Genomic DNA, 26,479 nt, shown 5'->3' with positions numbered 1-26,479 from the left:
ACTTAGGTTATGTTGACTGAGGTCCAGGCTAACTGCCTGACATCTGCTGTCTGTTTCTTTTGACTGCTACTTACCGTTGTCGCCACCTATCGGCAAACAGTGGAAGTAAAGTTGTACACCTAATATAAAATTTTCTCTTGTTGTGGGTTGTTGGCCCTTAAGGTCTCCTGTAGCTGTACATAGTTTTCTGAAAACTAAAACTTTGCTGCCCCCCTCCCCCCCACATATTCTCCAGGGTGGGGGGTGTCTGTGAAGAGTTTCATCTCAATACTACTTACATTAAAACACATTGTATTCTTCATTATCTCTACTGTATACTTGTTTTTCATGAGAGTAATGTACATGACACATTCAAACAAATGCTACAATGGATTAAAATCATTTTGTTTGATCTTCATTCAAGGAATTAAAATAAAAGAACCAAAAATTCAGGAAATATAAAGTTTATTTTTAATAATACGTTTGTTTGTTTAATAATACACACTTTTTCAATGTGTGAAACTTTTTTTATTTGCAATGATCATTTTACAACAATCACTTATTTAGGATCAGAAGTTAATTTGATTGAATGGACACTGAACATGCTTACAGTGGAACCCCTGTTTTACATTTTCGTGCGGTCCTGACTTTAAAAATGCAAAACTAAGGAAACTGCGGAATCGAGGAAAATGGTAAAAGCCCCCAAAATATGAGCAAAAACACGCACAGTTTGCACATATATTTAAAAATCGTGATCCTTTCCAGTACTTTGTATAATCTCTGTCTAAGTGAAGGAAATTAAATGTACAGTATATTGTTCATAGAATAATTTGTGGTAATGAATTTCGTCAGTTCTAAAAAAAAAAAACTACAGGTGTGTAACAGCAAGTAAAAACTAATCAAAAAATTGAAATTGTATCTGGGTATCTATTTTCTAAGGCACTATGACTACAAAGCATACATTTCAAACACGCATTTTTGAGAGAGTCCTTTGTGTTCACCCCAAAAAAAGTAAAGATTGATGAACATGTTGAATTAAACCATAAACATCACAGCAGCTAAGTGGTTAAACCATAAAAATTAATGTGGACATCTGATTAATGACATACTTCGTCACAATTGCTGTTATTGTTTAATGCTTTTCATATGAGCAGCACTTCATTTGCGCACCTACATGTTATTTTAGGCTTGTTGAGAGGAACAGAATGTGAAAAATGAGTTTACTTCCCCAATTGATGTTACAAGCTTATTAGAAATCGGCTCAGTGACTTTGTAGACTGTGTAAAATGTAAATTTGAAAGAAATCTCAGGTGCTACAGTTTCGCTTCAGGCTCTTTATCACTGCTGCCAGTCGTTACAATCTATTGTGTATGGTGTGTGCAGTGCAAATTGTATAGAATAGTGTATGCAGTTGTTGCAACTGTATCATGTCAGATTTGAACATGTGTCTTTAAAATGTGCTGTTGCAAAACCCTTGTTCCATTTCTGTGTAACATCTGTCATAACGCTTCATCTGCACATAAAGTATATTTTCAGCGCTTCACAAAATGTTTTCATCCCTACGTGCTCTCCCATCACTGAAGGGCCGCTTCCCCTTGCCACATATCCAGTAGGTGCACTCATTTTACATATTTTAGTGTGGTGTGGTGGCTGCGCTGGCTATTGGGAGACTTAACAAGATGCTAGCCAATAAGAGTTCACTAGTTGGAAAAGGATGATGTTTCCTCGGTTATGACCAAGCATATTCTTCGAGACTCAGTGTATTTGAATTTTTTTGATGATTGATATTGTTGCTGGATACAGTACATCACAAATAAGTGCAAAAACATGAAGCTGAGTTATAAGTGGCATAAGAAAACATGGTGGCTAGGCCCCTTTCTGACATTTGGCCCACGTCAACTATCTTTGTCCATTACTGCTGCAACCTAGCCATGGTTGTATCATAACTGTACATTGAAGCTAAATGTTGCAAGTTGTGTTGGCAACACTGATCATGGATTACATCAGCATTTCCTCTCTCTTATCTTCCCTCTTCACAATGGCCTAAATTATTCCCTTAACTGTATCGCCACTAACTCTATCACCACCCCTGGTGCAAACTGTCTGTCTTTTGTGCCACTTATAACTTGTTCAATCACATCAAATATCAATAGGAAGAAGACAGGACAAAGTCAAGTAAGATATTGAGTAAGAACATAGAATTGAGGTAAACTTAATTAGGAAGCAATGTAAAATTGTGGAATTTTGAATGTGTGATCTTGTGCGTTTTTCGCAGGGGCTACAAATTTGTGGTATAGAATCGCAAAAAACATAAAATTGGAGGATGTAAAATCAAAGTTCCAATGTGTTCCTGAGTATTTTTTATAGTCTCCAGCAGCAACCTGTAAAAGGAATTGATCCTCAGTTTCGTCTTTTGTGAGAATGTTATCATAGCCCCAAATGAGTCTGATACTTATTTCTGCAACATCATTCAGGAAAACAATCTCCTCATGTTTTTAAATTGCGCTTTTGTAGCATCAGTCATCTTTCCATGTTGAAGGCGCTTCGTGGAGAAAATTGGTAGTGATAGAATCCCTCGAGAAGAAAATTTTCGTAATTGGTGTTACAGAAGATGAAAAATCAATATTTGTAAAAGAGGAATGACCATTTTTGTATGTAATACACCTTTTTACTTGTTTTTTCCTTCTTCTTTTCCTTCAAGTTTCTCTAATTCCTAGATAACTTAAGCTATATTTGCCTTGTCCGTTGTTCAAACATTGTCATCAAACAAAACTAAAGCCACAGTTTCTGGAGCTAAGCACGAGAGGTGCTTTGAATTTCTTTTGCATCAGCAGCTGCCCTGATCACTGGATCAATGTACTGATATTATATCAGTTTACTTATGAGTAGGGGATCGCGGTAAGGAGTCTCAATCACTTCTGTTGACAGAAGTAAGGCTCAGATGTACAAGTGTCCAAGAAAGGTACATTTTCTAGTTAATGGGCTCTTCTCCATATCAGATAAATGAAAATGATTTTGAAACATGTATAACTTCAGTGTGTTTACATAGCCGTTTGCCATCCACATAGAGTGAAATACAGCTCCTGGAATGTGAAACAATAGCCCCTTCTTTAGAGTGCCGCCAAGAAAGATCGTTGCTAACTCCATCAGTTCTGGATCCTTGTCTCACAGTTGTTTCTGTGTAGGAAGTTGGTTTCCAAGAAATCCAAGAATAATAGACTGTACATCATCAGGTTTTTCACTGGTTTTATACAGAAGTGACAAAGAAACTGGTATAGGTATGCATATTCAAATACAGAGATATGTAAACAGGCAGAATACGGCACTGCAATCAACAACACCTATATAAGACAAACTAGAGTCTGGCGCAGTTGTTAGATCATTTACGGCTGCTATAGTGGCAGGTTATCAAAATTTAAGTGAGTTTGAATGTAGTGTTATTGTCAGTGCATGAGCAATGGGGACAGCATCTCTGGGGTAGTGATGAATTGGGGATTTTCCCATATGGCCATTTCATGAGTGTACTGTGAATGTCAGGACTGTGGTAAAACATCAAATATCTGACATCGCTGGAGCTGGAAAAAGATCTTGCAAGAATGGGATGGACGACAATTGAAGAGAATCGTTAAACATGACAGACGTGCAACCCTTCTGCAAATTGCTGGAGATTGCAATGCTGGGCCATCAACAAGTGTCAACATGCGAGCCATTCAACAATACATCATCAGTATAGGTTTTCGGAGCTGAAGGCCCACTTGTGTACCTCTTGATGACTGCACGACACAAAGATTTACACCTCACCTGTGCCCATCAACTACAACATTGGACTTTAGGTGATTGGAAACATGTTGCCTGGTAGGACGAGTCTCGTTTCAAATTGTATCCAGCGGATTGATGTGTAGGGTTATGGAGACAGGTTCATGAGTCCATGGACCCTGCGTGTCAGCAGGGGACTGTTCACGCTGGTGGTGGCTCGGTAATAGTGTGGGGCGTGTGTAGTTGTAGTGATATGGGACCCCTGATATGTCTAAGTACGACTCTGACAGGTGCATTGTATATAAGCATCTTGTCTGATCACCTGCATCTATTCATTTCCGTTGTGCATTCCAACAGACTTGGGCGATTACAGCAGGACAAAGCGACACCACACACATCCAGAATTGCTACAGAGTGGCTCCAGGAACACTCCTGTGAGTTTAAACACTTCCGCTAGCCACCAGACTCCACAGACAGGAACATTATTGAGCACATCTGGGATGCCTTGCAATGTGCTGTTCAGAAGAGATCTCCTGCCCCTTGTACTCTTACAGATTTATGGACTGTCCTGCAGGATTCATGGTGTGAATTCCCTCAAGTACTACTTCAGACATTAGTCAAGTCCATGTCACGTCTTGTTGCAGCACTTCTGCGTGCTCTCGGGGGCCCTGCATGATATTAGGCAAGTGTACCAGTTTCTTTGGCTCTTCAGTGTATGAGTGTTCTTGCCAAGTGTTGACCAAGTTGCTCTAAATTTCTTGAGAAGTTCCATGTCCAGACCAGAACTTTATCCTTAAGTGAATCGAAACAGTTCCAGACCAGGGTTTTGTGGAACTGGGTCTGGTTCAGCTTCGTTGACAATATGTTCATGATCACAACTCAGAGCCAAGGCAGCCTATCCTCATTTCTTCAAAACCTGAACACCTTCTGTCCCATCTGCTTCACCTGGTTCTCCTCAAACCAGTGTGCCACCTTTCTAGTCTCTGGCCTTCTCCTTTCTGATGGCTCCGTCCACACTTCTGTCCGTATAAAACCCACCAACCACCAACAATACCAGCATTTCGACAGCTTCCATCCCCTCCACATCAAAAAATCCCTTCCATAGAGCCAGGCCTCGTGGGGACGATGTATCTGCAGTGACAAGATTTCCCTCGTGTGCTGAAGGTCTCACAAAAACCTTCTTAGACGAGCTCTAGCCCCCCAGACATAATCCACAATCAGATTTTCTGTGCCATAACCCCCCACACCCCCAATCCTCCCACCACTCCCATGCATGAGCTACAAAGAAGTGCCTCCTTTGTCTCATAGTTTCACACCAGATTGGAACAGCTGAACCACATGCTTTGCCAGGGCTTTGATTGTTATCATCACATCCTGAAATAAGGGACATTCTAAGCAAAATCCTTCCCACTCCTTCCCATGGTGTCCCGTTGCCCATCCAACATCCATGGTATCCTAGTTCATCCCTACACCAGTACCAACCCCATCCCTCACCACAGGAATCCTACCCTGTCAAACACCCAGGTGCCCAATCTACTCACCCATCATTTTCTATTCCAGTCCTGTCACAGTCTTGTCCTACCCTATCAGAGGCTGGACCGCCTGTAAAAGCAGCCATTTTATATACTAGGTCTGCTGCAATCATTGTAGAGCTCTTTATATAGGTATGACTACCACCCAAATTTCCACTGAGATGGTTGACCACCATCAAACTGTGACCAAGATCAAAGTGGCACAACATGAATCTGAACAGAACATGCTTGATTTCAGTGACTGCTTCACAACCTGAGCCATCTGGATCATCTCCTCCACCACCAACTTTTCTGAACTGTGCAGATGGGATTTATTCTTACAACACATTTTCCACCCCCAAAATTATCCTGGCCTCAACCTAATATAATCTACCAATTCAACATCCCACACACTTAGTTTCTGCCACCTCTGTCCTACCATCTCCTCTTAATTCATGTTCCTCCACCCATATTGTGAGCCATTCTCTGCCAATGCATCCACCGTTCTTTTCCCCTTCTTTGCTCCTCCCCTTTAGAGCTCTCCATTCCCTCCCTCATACGTCTCCCATAGCCTCCCATCAATGCGTTTGGCAGCCTTGTTCTGATCCCTCACCCACCCCCACCTGTATTCTGTTACCCTCCCCTTCCCATTCCCCGCCCCACTCTGGACTGCTGCTTCTGCTCAATGCGATACAATTGCATTCTGGCTAGAACGACCAGGGATAACAGTTGTATTCATGAGATGAGGTTTGCTTGCTTCTTTAATGTGTGGGTATCATTCTTTTCCTTTCTGAAGAAAGATTTGGGTGGTTGCTCCTTGTGTAACTGTCTTTTTGTTGTGCCTGTCTGCAACTCAGTGTTTCATCTTTATTGTGATTAGCAGTCTATCCTTTTCATAACATTGCTGATATTCCAATCTGGAATTTCCAGCTAATGATGAGTTTAGAAAGAGAGTGAAGCTACAGAGCTTGTCAGAGGATGATAGTGACTCGGAATTAAGTTTGGCTTTCTGTTTCTTTCTACATTGTTTTTATCACTGATATTTCCTGTATCTGAATTATGTGTATATTTTACACAATGTGATGTCATTAGATTGGACTACTAAGTTTCATGATGGTGACATTAATGATGATTTGTAATTTGGTTAAATGAGAGGCAAGCAGTGAGTGCCTGTCCTTCATTTAAGGTTAACCACTGTCTAACAGAAACATTTGCGACACTCACTGCTATGTCAGTTGCACCGTTCAACAGGTGAAGTGACCTTAGCACCCCAAGCACCAAGTAAGCCAGCAATCTCATAATGTAATTTACACTAGGAATAATGTTATTTTTTAATGCTTTTGCTAAGTATTTTATGAAATACTTGTTATACTTTTATCAAGTGTGGGTGACCATAAAATAAATACAGGCATACTCAAAATTCATAAATGAAATGACATAAGCTACAGTGTATTTGCAAAGAAATATTTCTGTCTTTCTGTCTTGCCAAGCATTTTCCCTTCAATATCATGATCTGTCTTAACAGTAATTTAACATCTGGATTTTTAAGAACCTAGGTCCAGTATCTTTAAAAATGTGCTTGTAACTTAATTGCCAAAAGACATCCATGTAGCATACTAAGATATTTATGGGTCTTGTGTTTCTGTCTTTGATGTACCAACAACTGTGAGATTGGTTTCTTCTTTGTGTTCAATGTCATTGCTTTTGGCTATGTACCAGTTTTCTCCTCAGTGACAGTTTGACTTTATTGTATGAATGTACAAAATCTTTCTGCAAACAGCGGTATCGTCTGTTGTTTATTAGGCAGTTTGTGCTCCTGAAAATATATGTTAATCCTTACTAATTGTCAGGTTTGCGATGTTTATTACTTCTTAGCGGGCTTGAAACCATAAAGAATGACAAATTTAATGTCTTATCTCTTTATTTCTTCAATTTATAGCGCTACATACATAACCTGGTGTAAAAAGAAAATTTCAATTGGTATAAACAATGCTGTTTGCGTTTATCAGATAGTGTATTCAACAGTGCAGCGTACTGGCTGCTTGGCTTGCTTCAGTCACAGTCTGTAACAAAGTAGAGGAGGATTGTTGTGACTTTGTACATTATACTTCCATTGCACTCTGTTCACTTTGCAGTGTTGCTGCACAAGCCATGTTTGAGCTTGTTCTCATGATAAGGAGCTATCTGTTTTTGATAAGTTGTTAGTGAGAAAAAATTTTTGACCTCATTTCAATGGTTTCCCTAATTTATTTGAAGTGAATGTTGGCAACAATGTAATGATCAATTTCTTTCCTTTCTTCATCCTTGTCCAAGTAAGATGATGATAATAATCCCATTATCAGTGGGACATTAAAATCATAAACATCTTTGTTGCTTACATTTAGAAAATGCTTCTGAGGAAATGCATGTTAATAATTTGTGTATGATCCATATGCAGAATTACATTCATATTCATGTTTATTGTTTTCAAAATTTGTAAACCAGTGAACTAAGATGTTTGCTGACTGACTAACATGTCTTGTCTGCTAGGAAAGTTCAAACAATGTTAACATTGACAAATTCTAATTCAAAACTAAATACTGAAGTTATTCAAAGAAAATATAGATGTTAGAAACAACCAATTTATTGGGCAGTGAGGTTTGAGACTGCAGTGTCTGTCCACTCTGTAATTTTGGACACTTGAAAGTATTCCCATATTAGCAGTATAGTTTGCCATATATAAAGAACTAAGTCTCAACTGTACAGCCTGCAAAAAAAGAATTTTCTCATATTATTATCACTGAAATCATTTTAAGTTTTTATCTTCTATTGTTGTGTAAAATAATAAGTTGTGAAATATCGTGTACAATGCAAGTTTTGTCTTTTGAGATACATACAGTAATGGGGCCACTGTGGCATGTCATTGGCAGCACTACCTTTTTTCTGATTGTTACTTGTCATGACTCATTCTTCAGTTTTCTAGTGAACAAAAATTGGAATTCTATGATAATGTGACTGTATCTATCTCTCAAGGGCTTGTGTCTGTACTACTTGTACAAAGGTTTAATTTCATTTCCTGACATTGCGTAGTTACACTTTACGAGTGTTGTAAATTACATTAGTTGCCATTGTGTTTAAAAAGTGATGTTAGTTATTTGTTAAGTTAATTTATCTCAGTTTTTTTCCGTATTTTGAATGTAGAATGTTTGTGTTAAAACCCCTAGCTTGTAGAATAAAATAGACACTACATCTCTTTTTATTAAATGTTATTAATACAGTTTTTTAAAATTGTTATAAACTATCTTGTTAACTGTGGTCAGTTGATGCTTTTAAAATTATTTAAAAAGAAAAATCTAAAAGTGACAGTTTTTGCAGTACGTATTATTCTAATTTTGCCAGTGTGTTTCGTTAACTGTACAAATAATTTTAATAATGAGTTTCACTAATCATGCACAGATTGATTACAAAGTAATTTTACTCTACTTTCTTTTTATCATGAGAGATTTTTTAAAATATAGAAATGAAATTTGTTTCTGTTGTTTTCTCCAGAAAAGTAGATATTAAGTTACAATAGAAAGCCTGAATTATAACTGTACAGATATTAAAATATAGTATCTCATGCAGTCTTTCTTGTTTGAGTTTCTTAATCTTACTGTCCCGTATTATTTTATTTTCTTGGCTTTCTGATTATTGAGTGTTCATTTTAAATATTGCAGTGAGCAGATCGTATACTGTGTAAAATAATTAATAGTGGGATTTTCCAAGCATCTCCTTTATTTATCAACAAACTGTCATATGTTATTTTCCTGTGATTAGTAGTAGCAACAGATAACCTTGTATCCTCTTGATGTATTTTGCTAGAATGTATTGGGTGAATAACTTCTTCTCCCTCCACTCCTCTCCCCGGACCAAAAACTCTCTCTCTCTCTCTCTCTCTCTCTCTCTCTCTCTCTAATGAGATTTTCACTCTGCAGCAGAGTGTGTGCTGATATGAAACTTCCTGGCAGATAAAACTGTGTGCCAGACCGATACTCGAACTCCGGACCTTTGCCTTTTGCAGGCAAGTGCTCTACTGACTGAGTTATCCAAGCATGAGTCACGACCTGTTCTCACAGGTTCAATTCTAGCAATACCTCGTCTCCTACCTATGGCTAAGCCATGTCCCTGCAATATCCTTTTTTCCAGGAGTGCTAGTTCTGCAAGGTTCGCAGAAGAGCTTTTGTGAAGTTTGGAAAGTAGGAGATGAGGTACTGGCAGAATTGAAGCTGTGAGGATGGGTCGTGAGCAGTGCTTTGGTAGCTCAGTCGTTAGAGCACTTGCCCAAGAAAGGCTAAGATCCCGAGTTCGAGTCTCGGTGTGGCACACAGTTTTAATCTGCCAGGAAGTTCCTCCCCCCTTCCACCCTCTCCTCTCCTCCCCCTCTCATGCTTCCCTCCCACCCTGTGTTTTTGTGTCAGGAAGGGGGCTGTAGTTGAAAGTTTGTTAGTAATAACAAATGAGAACTCTTCATACTATATTCGGCATAATGTTTTTCTACCTGTTGTTTGCTAATTTGTTAATGGTAGATGCTGCTTCTATGTAGTAACAGTGATTCTAGGGTGTGCTGAAAAGTAATGCCTCCAAATTTTTTGTGTGAAAACTCTTAAAGCTTGTTGAATAAAACAAATGTTATTAACATTCTACATCTTTCTTTTTCATGTCTACGTATTTATTTTGCAACATAGTCACCCTGGTGTCAAACACATTATTCCTAACAAGAGACCAGTTTGTTGATACTGTCACTGTAGAGTGTTTGACTTTGTTGAAGGACCTGCAGTCCCATCTCTGCTTGCACTGCTTCCTCACTGTGGAAGTGAAGTCCTCAAAGTTTGGAAACAGTTGAAAACCAGTTGAGGCCAAGTTGTTACTTTATGGAGGATGATTGATGACAGTGAATCCAAGCTGTCAGATCACTGCAGATATTGTAGTGCTATGTGTGGTCTGGCATTGCCATGCTGAAGGAAGGGGTGCTCCATGTGTGGAAGAAATCTTTGAATTAAAAATTTCATTACAGCATGCTGATTTCCATTACACTACTATGTTACCCACTACGATTCAGATCCCTCTAGTGGCAAAGGGCTGCAAGTATGTAAAAAGGTAGAATGTAATAGCATTTGTTTTATTTAAAAAACTTTAAGAGCTTTCACATAAAAAATTTGGAGGTCTTAGTTTTCAGCACATTAATCAGATGGATTTTTTTGTTTCCAGACATTTATATGAAAACTTACATGCGGATTAAGGATTATGAAAGTAATATTCATATGTTCTGGGAAATGGTGTAAGTGCAGAGTTAACACTCGGCAGTAACTGCTATACATTGATCTCCATAGAATTAGTGGAAGTAATATATACTAATGTAGACATTAACAAACACATGCACTGTTTATTGTGCAGATTGTGATGTTAAAGGCTACAGAATCAACAGCTTTGGAAGTTTTATATGGATATAAACTTTTTCAGAATATAAACATGGTGGAAATTTAACAGTTTTTGAGGCAGATAACTGCATTTTCATATTATGATATTTCAGTGAGCCATCTTTTGACAAGGAATTGACTTCAGGTGATTTTTTTTTCTTACAGTGGCATCTATGTGCCATTTGCTCCTGTCAATGCACCCCCACCCTCACCCCACCCCCCCTGCAGGCCACTTAACATGTGACTAATGCGTAAAGACTATATGTGGCATTCATTCTGTTTACTCAGTCACTAATTTTGTGACATTTGTTTGTGCACATGTCATTGTGACTGGCATGTTGCCCTCTGCTTGCCCAATAATGGCAACCATGTTTGTAAGGAAAGCTGAAATTGCCTGGTTGCTAGCTTCCTTACACTTCTTCCGTGTTCTAAAATGTTTCTTCGAATTATTTAGTTTCAAGGCTCAGCGCTGCACCAGTAATTGCAGCTGAATGCTTTTTATTTGGTGTTGTTGGGTGTTTGGAGGTTGGAGGGGGGGGGGGGGGGGCTGGTTCTATATACTGAAAGACCTGCAGTGCCAAGAATGTGTGTGTCTTAAAACAAACATACATAAATGTTATGACAGCCAGTGTAAAGGTTCTTATTCATTTAGTGTATGACGTCAGTACTAGGATACTGAGCGAGATAATTTATGGATGCAACATTTAGTTAAATAATGATTACAAATGCAGACTACCAGTCAAGTACAAGATGAAGTCACTCTGCACTATTGGAAGGCTCGAAGTGGATTGGGTTTGAAAGCATCAAAATATTAACATCAAATACATAACTTCTAAAAAGTAACTCACTTATTTTGTGAATGTAGGTAACATTTTGAGAGCAGGTATATTTTGATTAGCACATGTAAATTTACCTATGGTAAGCTGCAGCACTTCCATGGATACCTATGTATTGCAGCACATTTGATAGTAAAGGTACTTAACCAGAAGAGGGAAGGTGGCTGAGTTTTTGAAACATCTCACTTGCTATTTATATGATGGAAAAACTGGAAAATTTTCATCGCATTAGCAGATTATTAGGATAACCTCTTAGAAAATCACAATTTGCATCATTTAGAAAATAAGATTATCTGTTGAGTTTCTGTGGTCAGTTGAGATATTCTGAATTAAAACGTTTGAATTTATTGGTTGAGGTGTCCCTTGTTCTTCAACTCTATTCACCATCTGTGACTCGGGATGTGTTCATTGAAGGTGAGGAAGGACCTTTCGTTAATATTAATTAATATAGTTGAATCCAGATCATGGCAGTACTATGGATAAAAACTGTTCATAACCTTTTTTTCTACTCAAGTTGTCATCCTTTTCTGTCCATCAAAAATTTTTTGAGATTAATATTTTTCATTTAAGTAACTTGCTTAATGAATTGTAAACGAAAAAAATGTGGCTGTCATTATATCTAACTGTAGCAATCCAAGATAGTACCATAAAGAGGTTGCTGGAATAAAACTCACTTGTAATGTTTCTAGGAACATTAAACATATAGACAATTATGCTCTAATGTAGGAATACCTACAAACTCATTGGAAGAAAATCATCAGAGAACCCAAAATAAAAGGAAATTATGAGTGAGAAATGCTGAACATTGGAAGTGTTGCACACAGATGATTTTAAGTCAACCTTTATGGCTGAACAGTACAAAGAGTATAAAAATGTACAAAACAGGATATAGCAATATATTCACAATGTCAGTATCTGGCTCACTGGTTCAGTCATGTGCACACTTTCCGCCTAAAGCAGGTTCTATGAAGCATCGAAGAAAACAATTATGAGAATCTCTTCTAAATGTTGTGGAGAGCTAAATATTTGATATTGACAGACATATTTAACATGCCTCATGAATGGGGCACACACCTCTCCACAGAAATGAAACCTAGAAGAAAAATCCAAAGTCACCTTTTGATTGCTACCTGATCAGCATTTTACATCCTCTATCCAGTTCCAAAGGCCTCAACTGACTTGGGGACATTCAACTAATATGACATACATCAGTCAAAATTTCTTGACACTACACACACTAATAATTACAAGAAGAATGAATGACCTGTCTCACTAATGTTAAATCTGCTAATTTTATGACCCTTTCCTCAAGAACTACTTTAAGCACTTAAGGAAACTTTTGCAAGTTACTTATACATGTTTTGTGTACTTACTCCTCTAGTTTGGTTGAAGCTTAGATTTTCCTTAATTTTTTGTTCATTTTATTGGAAATGTAGTAGCTCTCTCTACCATTATAGCCGTGTGCTGTCATAAGGATATCATAAATTAACAGTAAAAAATCAGAGAGTCAATCTCGTATAGTTTCTTAGAAAATAGGTCATTTGTCTGAGAATTTTTTTCCCAGAGATAGCAATTACAAATTAATTTAAATTAAAACTCACATTTTAAAAGAAACAGTAGCTAAAACACAACAGCACTGTAGTCATCATCATCATGCACATTGTCTGAATGCATCTTCTTCCTCCTCTTCAAAGATCTTGCCTCCTTGGACACTTTTTGGGCTTGTACCTCAGCCTTGTCGACTCAGTCTGTTTCTAGTTCCTCCAATATGGCTTAGTTTTCAAACCAGGCTTCTCTGAAACTTTCACTCGACCAGTATTACCATCATTGAATGTGATGACTACATCGTACACACCAAGCTTCAATGTATGGCACCCCACAAGTACATTTTTAGGTACTCTCGTTCACACCACATTGTTGAATGAATCATTCACATTTTGCATTTTCCTTGTCAAACATTTCTTCAATAGAGTTGGATTTATATATAAACTGGCTTTATAGCCAACATAACAGCCTCAGGTAAGGAGTTCATGGGTTAACTTATCTGAAGTTCCAGATGATTCAGCTTTTTTATATTTACACCAAAAAAAACATAGGTTTTGGATCTGTTTCTTGTCTGTAGGTATGTAAAAGGATTGCCCACATACCTTTTTAATACTAAAAAGTTACTTTCATTGCTTTTAAGGCTTGATAATAGTATTCTCATTGTTGGTTGATGGTATTGTTTAGCAGAAACTCCTGATAGTATTGCCGTCAGACAGGAGTGTCTTCGACAGTTCCTCCTTCCTCCATTATACCAAGAATATCGTATGCACAATGTTAAAAAAACACAGCTATTATGTCAAGCTGTAAAACATGCAACAAGGTTTCCACTAGAATTTAATTCATACCACAATTTCTAAACTGTATGGTTCTTGAGATATTAATTTTTAACTGATCTATGGCTTATGAATTCCAAAAAATGTCCTATAATCAGTTTTTGAAAATATAATATAATTGGATGAATAAAAACTCTACTCACCAAGTAGCAGCAAGAAAACATGCATATAAAAGTTATTAAAATTTGCAAGCTTTCAGATCCAGTGGCTCCTTCTTCTGGCAGAAGGGTTGAAGGGGAAGGGGTGAAGGAAAAGGACTGGTTTCTCACCCCATCAGTCTACTGACCCGGGGTTCTGGGTGACTTTTCCAAATTCTACCTACCTCTTTTCCTAAACCAAATCAGTCCTTTCTCTTCACCCTTCTTCTTCCCTTTAAATCTTCCACCTTACGGAGAAGCTGCTGGCTCTGAAAGCTTGCAAAATGTAATAATTTTTATATGTGCGTTTTCCTGCCACCGTTGGTGAGTAGATTTTCTATCCATACTATTACATTAGAAAATGTTCAGTTCAAATAATTACATTAAATACACTTCCATCAACTAAATTTAATAAATCATATGCCAAATTAATCAGCAAATTCGAAATAGTGTTCCTGCATTGAGAAAGTTAAAATTTTTCAACAGTTTGGCCATTTATGCTATCCTTACGGCAGCTGCAAGGCCGACAGTATAAACATTAATGAACTTCAGCAGAGTCTGTGTTACTGCCAAATTTGGTATACTGCCCTCAAAAATACAACAGCTAAGAATTAGAGATAGTAGACTGAAATGGTTTGAAACCTACTTGAGAAACACTTTGCAATGTTTTGTGTATGGGAACGAAAAGTTGTACTGGAAGCAAGTTCTGTCAGGAGTGTCACAGGGGTCAGTCTTGGTCCCACCATTCTTCGACATGTCGTCTTTTTTGTCCTGTTTATACCAGTACTGCCATTGCCCAAGTGAACGATAACCTGTATCTCATGTTAGGATAGGTGCAAAACCCAAGCCTAAAACTAAATGCTAAGACGTACCAACCAGTTTTGGTGTCTGATCAGAAGTTGATTAGTTTTAAATTCCAAGAACAATTGCCCCTACTCTTGGTATATCTCAATACGTCACAATGGAAAATGTCACTCATTCATTGTTCTTACCTCCCCTATAGTGGAACAATCTGTCACAGCATAAGATATGAAATCTCTAGACCGTTATAGTTAACTGTAATTGTTTCTCTATGTTACAAAGGTTGAGTGTCACAGATTACAAGACTGTCATGTATTCCGTCTACTTCCTTCTCTTCTTAGTGTGTGTCTTGTGCCAGTACCTCACATCATAGGTCAAGTACTTATAACATAATCATAATCATAACTAAAGATCTTGGGTGTTTGCAGTAATCATCTGTTAAACATCATCAAAATCAAACTCCTTCTCCACACTTTCGACTGCTTCTGGAGCAATCTAATCTGCACTCTACACACAATTCAGTATGCTGCAGCATTTAGTAAAAATATAAAGTACTTCCTTCTGTCATTCTCGTAATTTTCCTCTGAGAAGGTATCACGTATTTATCATCAGTTATCTCTGTTAAATAGTGAAGCAGTTGAATACTACTTCCAGTTGTGCTCCTTTCTTTTTTCATTTTTCGGGTAGTCACCTCTATGTGTGTATTTTTCTCCTCTCTTCATTACTTTGTTTTACCACCACTTTCTTCTACTCTATCTCCTCTCTTATGTCCACTATTGCCTCAGCCCACAATGTCAAATTATATACCTGTAAATTATCTTTAATGGCTTATTATTCACAAGCAAATATATTCTTTTACTTCTGTCATAATAATTTTTAAATTTTAGATGTAAGACCTCTTTTAACATTTGTGTAGTAGCAGTTGCAGGATAAAAGTGAAGGGAGTGGCAGTTGCAGGATAAAAGTGAAAAGTGTTGAAGCACATTGCAATGGCAGTATGCTGTTATAGTTACGGAGCAAGTAGGAGCACTTTGACCTTATTTTGGCAGTTATTTTTTCTTTTTTCCCACTGAGAAACCAAATGCAATAGAGTATTCCAACATCAAGCGAACACTGTGGGTGAGCTGTATGGTCCATTATGACCACATTGACAAGATGTTGGATATCCCCTGTTCTGATGTTTTTGTGTTGTCCATTAAATGCCTATTACTATGAATGAACCTCTCTTATCAACTAGTTCAAACACATGTGCGCACAGGTTACCCCCCACCCCCTGCCCCCACTGCCCACACACACACACACACACACACACACACACACACACACACACACACACACTGCTTAACTGAAAGCAAAGAAGTAAATAATTTATTTAATTAGTTAGATAATTAGAGAAAACGATAAACTGGTCCTATGTCTGAAGAATTATTTGCACTTGACTAAGAGTATGTAAATTTCTTAATTTATAAACATTTCCAGTTATTGCAAGGACAATTCCTTCTGTGAGTTCACCTTTACTTTTCTTGCCTGTTCCTCATTGTTGAACACTTGAGCTTGTCTTTTTTTAAATTCCGTTGCTGTTGCACTAAAACCTCCCTATATGTTTTGGTTCCTCATAGTTTCTCAAAAACACTTAAGGGATATTAATTAAAATGACATACCTTATTTCCATTGCCATCCTTGTATATCTGAACTATTGTCCTGGCTCTAATGACCTTCTTGTGAATGGAGTGCAAAAATAAATTTGGACAAAATGACGGCTCTCTCTTACTCTAAGTAGAACTATATACCGTACTGCGGGTGCATGAAATAAATGTGTAAAATATTGCTAGGGTGTTACGTGTATCAAGAGCAACAGTCTTTCATATGGTAATGTGGCATGTGTTTTTGGGCAAGACATCATCTGTGTTAAGTAACAATGTTCAAAAGTCATTCGTTGGTGATTCATTGAAAATAGAAAAAAATGAAGATAGTTACCAATTGGCACAAGATGCATAATGTGTTTCAAACTTCAGCAGATTCTGACATTTCCTTGTTTATTTCTCTTTCATTCTGTCCTCTGACTTTTTAACAGCAGGATCATTGTGGCTTTGGTTTTCTTCTCTTTTCATGGATGAAAAATCCTGTCACATCTTTTTTTCTTTGTGTCTGCTGGTAAGTAGCAATTACTGCTATTTATTTTTATTATAATTTCATTTTTGGATTGATTGGCTTACAAATTGTTATTGACTGGACTTGCCAAATATAAAAAGACACCTATCAAGGAAGTAACATGGTTTGAGAGAACAATCTGGTGTGAACCAGTGACTATTCCAGGTGACTAGCGTGAACCTGTCAAACATCATCTGCTTTTACTTACAAAGTCACTCACATGAGTGTCCTTCGATAAAACTGTCTCAGTTCCGTTGTTATGTTAAATTTACCCAACATCTCGAAGTTCTGGTGATTGCCTTTACTGTGTCTGCCAGAAGCAAGTAGCTGATGGGTAAAAGCTCAAGATTTTATTGGGATTTGCTGTGTAATTTTAACTTTTAACTCATCCTAGGAGGTAAAAATTTTGTATTAATAATTTCATTATATCAGCTCTATACAACAGCCTTTCTAATAATTCCTGTTAGACCTGTTTTATTGGAGCATTTCAAAGTGTTTATGTACAGAGGATGACATACTGGCTTTGCTTTACTTTCGAATATCTCTTAGAACAAACATGAGGAGTACAGATCCTTGATCCTTTCTTCCCAAAACCTCGTTTTTCAGATGAGAAACTAATTTTTTGTTTAACATTTTTTTGAAACAAATGTTGACTATGTTATTTGAAATTAGTGTTCCACCACTCAGTGCTTACTGTGGGTTATTTATGTATTAATCTATCTTTTTGCAGCCCTTATAATATTCAAATTATCTGAGAATCCACAAGATGCAATATTCCGCTTTTAAATATTTGTGTATTCAGATTTAGATTTGTTGTCATATTGCAGTTCTGAATGCTACACTTGTGGAATAACTTTCTTCAAGGACTGGTTGGCACCGCTCTATTGATTTCATCACCGTCGCAGTTGTTATTTTGCTGAAATTATAGAATCTTCCAGCAATATCAACATTCTTCAAAGGAATATAAAATACTTATTCTTTTAAGAATACATTTATCCTTCCACAATAGGACCATGGAATGGTTTCATTCAAAATTAATCACCACACGTGTTAAGACATTTACCCCACTGGTAGAAGAGGTGATCGATTCCTGTTTCGTAGAACCCGGTCAGCTGCTGATGGATCGGCAACTGCACCCATCTGACTGAAATTGATGTCCACATGTCTTTCTTTAGGCTATTAAAGATGTGAGAATCACATGGCAAAAGATCCGGGATGCATGGAGGGTGTTGCAGAATTTCCAAACCAAATCACTTAAGTGTAGCCCTTGATTGGCAGTGTAGAGACAGCCATCATCATGCAACAGCATGATCTAATGAGACAGCATTCTGACAACCCAAGGGCATATGGCAAAGCCAACAGTGGAAACATCACATCTCCTCTGCCAAAAAAAATCAAAAACTGTTCACACAAGTTCTGTTAAGGTTACAATGACCTCCTTCGCCTGCAGGATCCCTCTTCTCATCGAGTTCCTCAAGCATGGAGCCGCAGTCAATGCGCAGTGCCACAAAGACACTTTCCAGAAACCGCGATGTGCTATAAAGTCAAAACGCATGGGAATGCTGTTGGATGGAATCATTCTGTTCAAAAATGTTCAGATGTGTGTGAAATCTTATGGGACTTAACTGCTAAGGTCATCAGTCCCTAAGCTTACACACTACTTAAACTAAATTATCCTAAGGACAAACACACACACCCATGCCCAAGGGAGGACTCGAACCTCCGCTGGGACCAGCCGCACAGTCCATGACTGCCTTAGACCACTCGGCTAATCCCGTGCGGCAAATCATTCTGTTACACAATAGTAGGCACTCCTACACTCCCAATTCAACAAAGGTTACACCTGTGTGATGTGGTTGGGAAACAATGCAATATCCCAATTTATATTGTATAATATTTTCTCCCTTCCATTTACAGGATCTTTCTAAAATATCGCTTTTGGATGCGGTGTATCTGTGATCTCATAAGGACCTTCTTATTTATGCAAAAATTTACTCCTTTAAATTCAAATTAAGGTGAAAAGCTTCCACCAGTACCATATCTCCCATCCCAGATTCCATTTTTATTGCATTTTTATTATGCTCATGTACTCTTTGTTCCTATTTTTTAATTAATTCGTTTCCTACACTTGCCTGAACATGTCACTGTGATAACATATCTCATCAGGTCACTTAAACATATTCAGTGCAGTTCTCTGACGTATCTCCTACCTTAATACTTCCACTGGCTATCTCTCTATCTCCTCCTGTAAAGGTTCCACCTTTGTTAACTCTCTGATCCTCTCATTTCTTAATCTTTCTCACTCCAATAATGTTTCTCAAGAATTTCATCTCACTAGCTTGTACTTTGCTTTTCTTTCTTTCTTTCATAACCCAGGTTTCTGAAACGTGTGTCAGGTTCGGTACATAGTGTGACCGGTATATAACCTTTTTACTGATTTGGGGTACATCCTTGCACCTTATCAGGCTTCTGACACTCTTCCAAAATGATTCTGCTTTTCTCCTCCCGCTCATTTATTTCTCTGTCGTTTGTTCCATCTTCCTGTATCATGCTTCCTAGGTACTTGAAACTCTCCACTCTCCTCAATCCTTACCCACCAATTGTTATTCCCGTTGTTGCTCTCTCCTTCTTTCTTGTTGTGATAATCATCTCACTCTTACAAATACTAAATTTCATCCCACACTCTTGTACTGTTCGTTCCCATACGTCCAACTGTTCTTGTACTTCCTCCTCCTTATTCCCCCAAATCATCAGATCATCTGCAAACACCATAGCTTTCATATTCCTTTCACCAGTTACTTGTGCTACTGTACTCATTATATCATCCATCACTATGATGAAGAGCAATGGTGAAAGTGCAGTTCCCTGCCTCAAGCCATTCCTCTGTTCAATCCAAGCTGATCTCCCTCCTCCTACTTTCACACAGCTCACACTTCCATGGTACATTTCCCTTATTCTCCAAATAATCTGTTTTGCCACTCCTCTGTTCTCCAGGGCTTTCCACATTTTGCTTCTACGTACACTATAATTCGCTTTTTCAATGTCCAGGAAAGTCATTAGTAGATATATTCCATATTCATAGTGCTGTCCCTGCAGTTGTCTTACAGCAAAAATTAGATCCACCGTGGACCTTCCTGTTCTGAAGTCGTGTTGCTCTTCTGTCATTCTTCCTTCTAATTTTGCCCAAACTCGTGCTCCCAAAATTTTCTCAAAAATCTTTGCACAATGACTCATCAATGTTATCCCCCAATAGTTTTTGCACTCCTTTCTATTTCCCTTCTTAAAGATTGGGACAATTATTCCCTTCTTCCAGTCTTCTGTGATCATCTTCTGAATCCACACAATATTTGTTACTCGATATAGCCATTGGGGATACTCGATATAGCCATTGTATCCCCACCTCTCGTGCTGCTCTCACCATCTCTACACTTAGCTCATCCAGACCTGGTGACTTCCCTGCATTCATTTTGCCCAATGTCTCTTCCACGTCTCCCCATGTAAGGTCTTTTTCTATTTGCTGTTCCTCCTCTTTTTTTCTCCTTGGCTTGTTCCTCCTCATCCAGGTTGCCATTCAGGTTCAGGAGTTCTTCGAAATACTCCTTCCACATATTCTTGAGTTCCTCCTTATTCTCTACATCTTGTCCACTTTTGTTCACCATTTGAGCATAATCTGTCGTACCGTTCTTCCTCTTATTTTTAATCATCCCATATAACACCTTTTTTGAACCTTCACTATCCTCCTCCATCATTATGGTCCACTGTTCCATCCACTTTGTTCTTTCCTCTGCCACCACTCTTTTTACTTCTTTCTTGCTTGCCTGATACTGCTCTCTTGTCTCTGCTGTTCTCTTCTGGAACCATACCCTAAAGGCTCTATTCTTTTTCTGTACTATATCCTTTGTTTTATCATTCCATCAGGGTGTTTTTTCCGTCTCTTTTTGTTGCTTATCCTCCCACATATTGCGTCTGCCGCACTTACTGATGTTCCCTTGAATCTACCCCATTTCTCTTCTACCATTTTTGGTTCATCCTTTGGGATGCTTTCCTTTACTACTTGTAGGTACTGTAGCCTGCTTTCTTCCTCCTTCAACTTCCATGCCCTTATACGTCTTTCCTGGTTTCCTGTCCCTTTATTATCCTTAGTCCCTCTCAGCTTCATTACCAGCAAATGGTGGTCGCTATCCGAGGCCTCTGATGGTATTACCTTAATGTCAATAATGTTCCTAATCATCTCACTATCGTACAAGAAGTAGTCAACTATCTACTTTCTCTTTAAGTCTTGACTGTACCAAGTAATCTTGTGGCTCCCTCTTTTCCTGAACCAAGAGTTCCCAACCAGCAAGTCATCCCTTTGATTGAACTCCAATAGTCTTCCACCTTCCTCATTTTGGCAGCCCCAACCCTCAGATCCAAGCACACTTTCACACCGTGTCTTTCTCTTCCAATGTGTGCATTTAAATCTTCCATTACTATCATATTCTTTCTTCCCATCTGCTTCTGCATTTCCTCTTCAAACTCTTGCTTCTCCTCAGAAGTGCATCCCACTTGCAGCGCCTACACTTGTATTACCTCTATGGTTGTCACCTTGAGTGGTATTTTGCTCTTCATCATCCTACTACTTGTTCTCTTCACTTCCTCTTTTAATCCATCTCTTACTACTATTCCAACTCCATTTCTCCTTCCCTCTTCATTTCGACTCCAGTACAGTCGATAGCCTTTCCTCAGTTCTCTCCTTCCTTCTCCGTTCCATCTCGTTTTAGCTAACCCCAGTAGGTCTAACTTCCTTCTTTCCATCATGTGTAGCATATCCTTCACCTTTCCAGTCAATGTTTGTGTATTTAATGTTCCAAATCTTAGTCCTTGTTTGTAGCCAGTTTGCCGTCGATTAAATTTGTCCTTTCTGAGGCCCGTTCTATTTTTGAAAGCAGAAATCATAATCCACTACTGGCCTATCTTAGCTTCACCAGGGCCCTCTTAGCTGTCGATTTTCGGGATTCCTGTAGGACCTTCACAGCTACCGTAACGGTCCTGGGAGATGCACAGACCCCACTGTATCTCGCTCCTACAGGCAATCCCTTACTTCATGCCATTGCCCGCCTCCCACAACTGGGACAAGGGGTTGGACTTGTGGGAGACTGCGAGAGACCAGTAGATAAATTTAGCAATTCATTTATTATTAGTTGAAATTCCAGTATCATTTGAGCCTAGAGATTTGTCTACTTGAACAGTATTTACAAAAAAGCCTTTCAATCTCTTTTGTTACTGTTTCTGATGGTTGGATTGAAGACAGTACCCCTTCCCATGCTAGAAATTCCCTAAAACTACCACTTACAAACTGTGTTCCATTATCAGTGAGCAACCAGTTAGGTTTACCACCATCCACAAAATATTCTCATAAACCATTAATCATAGCAACAATGTTTGCTAATTTTATAGGAAACTAGGCTTTTACTTGTGTCTTTGTCGTCGTACAAGCAAGGCACATATATTGCTTTCATCTCCTCTGCTCCCTGCTCTGTTTCCATCTCCTTCACCTCCCCAACTCCCTCTCTCTGCCCACATCCTCCTCTCTCTGTTCACCTCCCCTTCCCTCCCTTGTTTGCCGATCCATCTCCTCCTCCCTTCTCTATCTCTATTAATCTCCTCTGCCACCACTGTGTCTCACATCTCACCCCCCCCCCCCCCCCCCTCTTTTCCGCCTTCTCTCCCTCTCTGGCCATCTCATCTGCCCCCCCCCCCCCTGCCCCCACTATCCATCCCCTCCTCCACCTCCCTGTTCAGTCATGCCCATCCATACATATACATCCTGAAATGCATGCCACAGTTGGTTTTATTCATTTTATTTGTCCTGACAACAGTGTTCTTCCATAACTAGTCACGTATAGAAATTAGGCATGTGAGGGCTAGTACCTTTTCCATCTATGGGCCTATGCTCTATTGTTATATCCTGGAGCCTGGCCCATACTCCAGGATGCGTATTGTTTTCTGAGGTTGAATACAAATTGCCATTCAGGGGGCATATTTATGCACCCACTGTTTTCATTATTAGATCAAACATTGTATTTCTGTCTCTTCCTTGACTATATGTTCAATTTGTATTATTACATTTTGTAACTTTACATTTTTTTGTTTAGTTTTTTCTTTGTTAACAAGGTGGATAATGTTTTTTGTTGTTATTATTGGATAATGCACTTTCCTTGTGACTGTAACCACCTTGCTCTTTGTTTAATGGGTCTAATTTTCATGTGAGTGTTATGGTTCATTTACATTTCATCAACCATGCTATCATACTTCTTTTATCGCATGTTAGGGCAACATATGAACCAACACTTATTTTAAATTATTCACCCCTTTATGTGATTGTCCAAGTACTTAGATTTTGTCAAGTGCCATTCAACCCCCAATATTATATAATATCTAGTCTAGTAATTCAAGCACTATCTTTTCTTGAGCACTTGAAGAGTGATTGTTCTTTGTAAATTTATTGTGAAAATAACTCCAAGAAGAGAATTCTTATGAATAAGCTGTTCTAGCTGTTCCCCACTTGGTAGTATCCCCTTAAAAAAAAACTGAGGTCAGAGCCAGTTTTCTTGGAATCATTCCAATGTTTTGGCAGAGACTTAGAAAATATCTTAAATGTCAGCAAAATGGACATCCCTTCTGATTTGAATTTAGGAAACTGTTTGGATAGGTTAGTCCTATTTCCTGAATGCAATTCCCCTATTAACTCAAGCGGAAACCCACAGTTATCGTTAAGTCTCTTTCTGTTAATTTTATTCTTTTCTTTAGATCATTCATCCCAAGTCTTTTGTAACTCTGTCTCTGTTGTATCTGTTTCAGCTGATAATGAGATGTACTGATTGATGATTCAACCTTTTCTTGTACATTTTGTTCAATTAAATTGCTAATGCACTCCTCCAAGATTGGAAGAGTAGAGCCTGGTATTACCCTGCTCAAATACATTTAATCCGATTGTAGTGTCTGAGATTTGTTTTATTTATCTCAGTAAATTCTTGTTTAGTAAAATCTTTGATCTCTCTCAAATCTTTATTTGCATCTCTAAATTGTTCATTAACCTCAGTACTCACCAACTCACACTGTTTAATAATCTCAGAATGTCACTCCTCTTGTTTGACATTGTAGCTTGTAGTTCACATTAAGTAGAAAGCTCATCATACACAACACTTACATTACGCGGAATCACTGCACTCACATATTCAGTTTAAAATAGTAGAGTTTCTTAGTATTTTTACCAACAATAACCATTATCATCTTTCTGGAACTCTGAAACACATTTTAATGTAAAATTTATACACTCTGAAACACACAATAATACAGTTTTGTCACAACTCCTTAATGCCCTAGGATTTTGAGAGTGGTACATCATAATGGGTTTTAATTTGCAGTCCCCTGCTGCATTTGTTCCAAAAAGAAGGGTGCAGCGATGTTTGGCAGCCTGAAATCCAGCTGCCGTTTTTCTTCACTAGAAATGGGTGTGCAACTAGGCGTTCATTTCCAAAATGAATTTTTTCTATCAACATTGGAAACCTGCTTTGCCACATAGCCATTTTATGTCACAATGTCTTTAAATTTCTTATGTTCCTCGGCTCCAACTTCATCCAGTGCAACTGGCTCTCCTGTAATTTTAATGTTCTGAAACAGCCGAAACAATGCTTGAAGTGAACAAACCACCCTGAGCTGCCTGAGAAGGGTGATAGATCATCCTCTTCTTTCGTTAAATCTTCATGCAAGCCCTTGGCTTTGGTTGGAATAGCAGCTCCAGAAAGAGGCATGTGCTGTTGGTTATGGTGCTCAATCCAGTGGCCTAACATTTTTTCTGTTCTTTCTACCACCTGTGACTGAGATTTGCTCAGTCTAGTCATATTTAAGTTAGTTGAAGAGTAAGCAGTTTTTCAAATTGATTATGCATTACCGTGAATAGTTCTCACAGTGCATTCACTAAGTCTCAATGACCGCTTAATGTCAACAATGTGATCACCTTTCTCATAGCGATCCGAAACTTCCAACTTTGTTTCTGATCATGCTCTTATCTTCACACACACTTCCTGCCTTGACAGGCCACTTTGTTCTCTTTTACCTGAAATTTTAAATAAAGATGCTACCAAGTGCAACTTCACAGGTTGGCTTATCTGAACTGATGATTCGCGTCTCAACAAACACGACATAAGGTGCACATTGTGATGCAGCAACACGTTACTGCTTCCACATACTATTAACAGATGTCAGTACTGGACTGAAACTAAAATCACATATACATGAAAACACAGATAATGAATCTGCATATAAGTAAGTCTGCCTGTATTCTGGTGTTAATTTCTAGCTTTTCTTGGCAACAGTATGTAATATGTTGATCTAGTTTCTGATAGTTACTTCCATTTCAACTTTTGATCATCCACTTATGCCTTTAAATCTGTTTTCAAATCTGCACTGCACTGAGACTGAAGATCAGCTATTAATTCAGCAAGAACCTTCAATACCTCCCCCATTTTTTGGGTTTCTGGCTGGCATACAGTTACAGTAACATTCAGTTTGTGACTGATAGTCTGCTAACAACTGCAACTGTGGATATGTAACTCTGTTAAGAAAAAAAGTCTTTGGAACACAAATACACTTTAATTATCCCTTAACCTGTGGTCTAGGAGTAGTGTTTTTGATTAGTAATCAAAAAGTCCTCGGTCCCAGATTCGAATCCTGCCACTGCTTGAATTTTGATTAATAATCACATTGGCGGCCAAAGACTTCTGACATAAGAAGTCACCCTTATTCTGCCAATAGCCTGTCAAGAGGGCGGAGGAGTGGACAGAAGTTCAGGGCACTCTCTTGTCCTAGGGGTGGGAGACTGCCCCTAAAGGTGAAAGAATAAGCAATGATCAATGACATGAGGATGCAGAAGGCAATGGAAACTTCTGCATTAAAGACATGTAACGTGTATCCATGGGACATGTGGCCTGTAAGTGAAAAAAGTGTCATGAGGATCTCTCCATTGGCAAAAGATACTGAAATAGTCCCCCTATTCAGATCTCTGGGAGGGGACTGCCAAGAGGGAGGTGACCATGAGAAAAAGACTGAATAATCAAAGAAAGGATAACGTTTTACGAGTCAGAGCATGGAATGTCAGAAGCTTGAATGTGGGAGAAAAACTAGAAAATCTGAAAAGGGAAATCCAAAGGCTCAGCCTAGATATAGTAAGGGTCAGTGAAGTGATATGGAAAGAAGACAAGGATTTCTGGTCATATGAGTGCAGGGTAATATCAAAATCAGTAGAAAATAGCATAACAGAAGTAGCATTCGTTGTGAAACGGAAGGTAGTGCAGAGAGACGGGTTACTGTGAACCGTTCAGTGACAGCAAACCAACACCGACAACGATAGTTCAGTTATACATGCTGATGCCACAAAGTGAAGACGAAGAGATAGAGAAAGTGTATGAAGATATTGAAAGGGCAATAGTATGTAAAGGGAGAGGAAAATCTAAT

General features: G+C 38.4%; 1 protein-coding gene across 3 annotated transcripts in view; it reads left to right on the top strand.

The window, feature by feature from the left end:
• Window positions 1-26,479, top strand: part of LOC124775813 (E3 ubiquitin-protein ligase RBBP6) — a 421,473-nt gene that overhangs the window by 353,615 nt on the left and 41,379 nt on the right. The gene's annotated exons all lie outside the window — the stretch shown is intronic.

The sequence above is a fragment of the Schistocerca piceifrons genome, chromosome 2 (assembly GCF_021461385.2).
Source record: "Schistocerca piceifrons isolate TAMUIC-IGC-003096 chromosome 2, iqSchPice1.1, whole genome shotgun sequence".
Lineage (NCBI taxonomy): Eukaryota > Metazoa > Arthropoda > Insecta > Orthoptera > Acrididae > Schistocerca > Schistocerca piceifrons.
This window is presented reverse-complemented; position numbering and strand designations above follow the sequence as displayed.